Below are 6,000 nucleotides of genomic sequence, written 5' to 3' on the forward strand. Positions count from 1 at the left end.
CCATCATGTTCTGTCTGAGCCCAAATGACAACTACTTCTGACTTGGGAACCAGACTGCCTTGCAATCTACATCAGAAGCTATCTTCATTTTGCGGTAGGGAATAGAGCCATGTCTTGGTCTAGGTGGATGGTAGGGATGGGGGTAGAGGAGGGACGTTTTGAGAATGAGCAGCAGGTGCTAGGTTAATGCCTCATGTCTCTCAGTGAAGGTCCAGATTGCAGTCAGGCAGGAAGGGAGAGAGAATGAGACTGAATGTGCTGGTAAGTAAAAGAAGTTCCCATAAATGCCTCTAGATACACATTCTTGAGCTTGCCAGATCTCATGGAATCTTGGAAGCCAAGTTGGAGAGGTCTTGGAGAGTTTTGGGCTGGTAGAGGGACTGCAACTAGGATCCTCTATTCTTTACTGTAGGACAAAGAGCAGGGCACAGCTTTGACTGCTCCTCATTCTGCTTGCATTCCTGCCCCACTGACAACAGAGGGCAGTAGGACCAAGTTTGGAGGAAATAATGCTTAGCTCTGCCACCACAGAGGCTGCTGGCTTGATGGATGATCAGTGCTGTGGTCTGAGCGCTGTACAACTGGAATTGGAGGCAGAGAGCCTGCAGCATAGTTCCTGGAGTCACATTTACTTGAGGCACCCAGCCAGAGAAGCCAACCACTACTAATTTTTTTTTTTTTTTTTTTCTGATCTCAGAAGCTAAGCTACTTCTATTTAGTACTTGAGAGACAGTTTGACTATTAAGGTGACTACTGTATAGTATTGCCATTCACCAGCCACCAGCCAACCATCTTTTATTGTTTATTTATTGTTGAGGGCACACTCAACATCTCTTGTCCCTTTCCTTAGGCACCACAGTTGTTATCTCTGCCCAACTGCAGTATACGTAGGCAGCATGGTTCTAGCCTTCCTTTGCAACCCCAACATCCTCCACAACCCCAACTATGTATGAGTACAAACATTCCTACAAATATTCCCAGGCATATTCTTGCATCCTAACTTGTGCCAGTTCACATGCATACCTCAACTATCAAAACCACAGACTGCCCATCCCAGCCTCCACAATGTAGTCTTTTTCTCCCACGTGGTTTTTTTTTTTTTTTTCCCTCCAAGAATGACTTTCCTTTCACCCCACAGAGAAGCTGCCATGCCAACAATTGCCACTTCATGCCTGTGCACCATAATACACACTGCATGCACACTCTACTCTCAAGGAAAACAGGCAGACAGGCCTGATTGGTTCCTCAGGAAATGAAAATGTACTTTCATGAAGTTGGGCACTTCACACAGAAAGGAAAAACAAGGGTGCCTGGGTGGTTCAGTCAGCTTAGTGTCCAACTTGGGCTCAGGTCACAATTTCACTGTTGGTGGGTTCCAGCCCTTCGACAGGCTCTGTGCTGACAGCTCAGAGCCTGGAGCCTGCTTCAGATTCTCTGTCTCCCTCTCTCTCTGCCCTTCCCCCATTCGCACACATGCACTCTCTCTCAAAATGAAGTAAATAAAAAAATTAAATAAATAGCATTTTAAAAATCTTGAGAGACAGACAGAGACAGAGACAGAGATAGAGAGAGAAAACCAAACAAATGAACACTTCCCAGGAGGCAATAGGTCCTGCACAGGACTCAGGTCCGATGGAAGGAGAGAACACTTGACCATACCACCTTTTGTTTTCCTGTGATTCCTTGGATGACTGTCAGCCCAAGGAAGTGATCTCTTGTGGTGCAATGCAAGTACATCCATCCTCAGATGTGGCAGTGGGATTTGAAGTTCAGCTGAAACTATTTATCTAAAATCCTCTTTTCTACCTATGGACAACCACAAAGCAGGGTTTTAACACAGTGCCTGTGTGGGAGTGGTTTCCAGCAAAGCCTACTGATGTCGTTTGGAAGATGTCAGCTCACAGTTGTAGGGAATGTTAGGGAAGAACAAGAGAAGCTCTCAGTGGTTGGTGTGGGCTGTGCAAGGTGTCTAGAGAAGGTGTCTGGGCTGCATGTGTCCTGAGCTCAGGTATTTGGATTCTTGGCCAGATCTCACAGAATCTACCTAAAGGTGGATTCTACCTAAAGGTGGAAACCTGAGCTGGGCAAGCCAGGTTAGAGACCTGGGTTAAGAGACCTCCAGGATTCTAGGGAGGAGGGTGATGGAAGTCTATGGTCCTCCATGTGCATCACTACCCAGGTGGCTGCCTGGCTGGCTGGCTGTCTTTCTGCCGCTGCTACAACCCAGGCTGTTGCTGGTGGGAAGCAGACTGAGGAGTTGCAGAATGCCAGGAACAGGCTGCTGGGGTACATAGTGCAATGCTATGGCAAGGCAGACACATCAGGTCTGAAAGAGGACATTTCTCAGGGAGCATCTGGGCTGGCATGGAGAGCCTGGAGGTGGCAGGCAGAAGTCATAGGTGGGTTTGGGCCACTGGCTTTAGCAGTGGGATTGCCAGAAGCTAATATCCCAGCTGCACGGTGCAGGCTCTAAAGGTTTCCCACCGGGGTTCCTGGTAGCTATGGCTGTAACACTGTGAACGCTTCTGATATCAGAAGCAAAGCAATGGAGATCTTTGTTAGTACTTGCATGGGAGACAAACTAGGAATTTTAGATGCTTAGGGTGTTTTTCTCTCTGCTAGTTAGCTGTCTCTCTCTTCATGGTCACTGCAGGTGCCCTGCTGGAGTCTTTGAAAGTTCCCCATTGTCTATAACTACTGACTCCCAAGCTGAGATCAAAAGAAACATGATGGTGACACCCCTGAAGAATAAATTATCCCAAGATAAACCTGGGATTACTTCTGTAGCACCATTTTTTACTGGAAAACATTTAGGGATTGCATGGCTGTTACATCACAAGACACATGGATGTGTTATGGAACACAAGGATATTTGCATGCAATTTAAGGATGAGACACTGGCTTTCAGTGAAATTCTCATGTAATTCTGTTGTATCATGTTGAAAAAAAATGGAGTAGTTATAAAAAAAACACAGCAATGGTGACTTATATTTACCCATATACTTACTTTTCACAGTACTATTTGACCACCTGGCTTCAAATTTGTCTTGTGTTTTTATTTCAGCATGAAGCCCTACCTTTACCACTTATTATATGGCACGGTACTAACAGTATTTTATTAGCAAATCTCTTGAGCACTGCTCCCATTTTTTTTTTAATTTAAATTCAAGTTAGTTCACATGCAGCGTAGTCTTGGTTTCAAGAGTAGAAACCAGTGATTCATCTCTTACATATGACACACAGTGCCCATCCCAACAAGTGCCCTCCTTCCTTAATACCTGTCACCTATTTAGGACATCCCCCCACCTACCTCCCCTCCAGCAACCCTCAGTTCGTTCTCTGTAATTCTACTGGATATAAAAGTCTTTTCTTTTTCAATTTTTAATTTAAATTTTAGTTGGTTAACATACAGAACAATGTTGGTTTCAGTAGTAGAATTCAGTGATTTATCACTTACATCCAACACCCAGTGCTCATCCCAACAAGTGCCCTCCTTAATGGTCATCACCAGTCGAGTTCATCCTCCATCAGCCTTCGGTGGGTTCTCTATCATTAAGAGTCTCTCCTGGGTTGCTTCCCACGCCCCTCTCTTTTTTTTCCTCCCTTCCCCCATGTTCATCTATTTTGTTTCCTAACTTCTGTGTATGAGTGAAATTATATCATATTTGTCTTTCTCTGATTCACTTATTTTTCTTAGCATAATATACTCCAGCCCCAGCCACATCATTGCAAATGACAAGATTTCATTCTTTTTGATGGGTTAATAATATTCCTCCGTATATAGATAAAACATCTTCTTTATCCACTTATCAGTCAATGGATATTTGGGCTCTTGACATAGTTTGGCTATTGTTGATAGTGCTGCTATGAACATTGGGTGCATGTACCCCTTAGAGTCTATATTTCTGTATACTTTGGGTAAATATGTAGTAGTAGTGCAATTGCTAGATCATAAGGTAGTTCTATTTTTAGTTTTTTGAGGAACATCCATACTGTTCTTAGAGTATCTACACCAGTTTGCACTCCCACCAAGCAGTGCAGACTGCTCCCCTTTCTCCACATCCTCATCAACATCTTTTGTTTCCTGATATGTTAATTTTAGCCATTCTGACAGGTGTGAGGTAGTATCTCATCTTAGTTTTGATTTTTATTTCCCTGATGATGAGTGATGTAGAGCGTTTTATCATGTGCCTGTTAGCCATCTGGATGTCTTCTTGGGAACAAAATAACTATTCATGTCTTCTGCCCATTTCTTAACTGGGTTATTTGCTTTTTGGGTGTTGAGTTTGAGAAGTTCTTTACAGATTTTGGATACCAACCATTTATCCAATATGTCATTTGCAAATAGCTTCTTCCATTCTGTAGGCTGCCTTTTACTGTTGTTGATGGTTTCCTTTGCAGTGCAGAAGGCTTTTATCTTGATAAAGTCCCAATAGTTCAGGTTTGTTTTTGTTTACCTTGCCTCAGGAGATGTGACTAGTAAGAAGTTGCTGTGGCTAAGGTCAAAGAGGTTGCTACCTGCTTTCTCCTCTAGGATTTTGATGGTTTCCTGTCTCACAGTTAGGTCTTTCGTCCATTTTGAATTTATTTTTGTGTAGGTGTAAGAAAGGGGTGCAGGTTCAATCTTCTGCATGTCACTGTCCGGTTTTCCCAGCATTATTTGTGAAAGATACTGTCCTTTTTTCCATTGGGTACTCTTCCCTGCTTTGTTGAAGATTAGTTGGCCATATTGATGTGAGTCCAATACTAGGTTTTCTGTTCTGTTCCACTGATCTACATAGATCTGTGTTTGTGCCAGTACCATACTGTCTGCATGATTAACAGCTTTGCAATACAGCTTGAAATCTGGAATTGTGATGCCTCCACCTTTGTTTTTCTTTTTAAGGTTTGCTTTGTCTATTCAGGGTCTTGTGTGGTTCCATGCCAATTTTAGGATTGTTTGTTTTAGCTCTGTGAAGAATGCTGGTGGTTTATTGATAGGGATTCTACACTACATGTGTAGATTACTTTGGGAAGTGTAGATATTTTAACAATACTTATTCTTCTAATTCATGAACATGGAATGCTTTTCCTTTTTTTTTTTTTTTTTTTTTTTTTTTTTTTTTTTTTTTTTTTTTGGTATCCTCTTCAATTTCTTTTATAGAAGTGTTTGAGAGTTTCTAGAGTACAGATCTTTAACCTCTTTGGTTAGGTTTATTGCTAGGTACCTTATTGTTGGTGGAATTGCAAATGGGATCAATTTCTTCATTTAATTTCATGCTGCTGCTTTATTTGTGTATAGAAATGAAACAGATTTCTTCACACTGATCTTATGACCTGCAACTTTGCTGAATTCATGTATCAGCTCTAACAATTTAGTGGTGGAGTCTTTAAGGTTTTCTACATCGTGTATCATGTAGTCTGTGAATAGTGGATGTCTGTCTTCTTTCTTGCCCATCTGGATGTCTTTTATTTATTTTTGTGGTGTGGCTGCTGCAGCTAAGACTTCCAGTACTATGTTAAAGGGTAAGTAATAGTGAGTGTGGACATTCCTGTTTTGTTTCTGACCGTAGACCAAAAGCTCTGTTTTTGTTTTTGTTTTTGTTTTTTTTTTGTTTGTTTGTTTGTTTGTTTAAGGATGATCTTAGCTGTGGGTCTCTCCTATGTGGCTTTTATCATGTTGGAGTGTGTTCCATCTGTCCCTACTTTGTTGAGGGTTTCTATCAACAAAAGATGCAGCATTTTTTTAAATGCTTTTATTACATCTATTGACAGGATCATATGGTTCTCATCCTTTCTTCTTCTTCTTTCTTTTTTATTTTTTTTAAACAACAGAAGTTTATTGTTTCACAGTTCTGAAGGCTAGAAATCCAAGATCAAGGTGCTGTCGGATTTGGTTTCTCCTGTGGCCTCTCTCCTTAGCTTGCAGATGGCCACTTTCCGTGTCCTCACATGGCCTTTTCTCTGCACATCCACCCCTGGTGTCTCTTTGTGGGTCCCGAATTCCTCCTCTTATAAGAT

This window comes from Puma concolor, unplaced genomic scaffold (assembly GCF_028749965.1).
Source record: "Puma concolor isolate L17-30 unplaced genomic scaffold, mPumCon1.1.hap2 unalloc_scaffold_5, whole genome shotgun sequence".
Taxonomy (NCBI): Eukaryota; Metazoa; Chordata; class Mammalia; order Carnivora; family Felidae; genus Puma; species Puma concolor.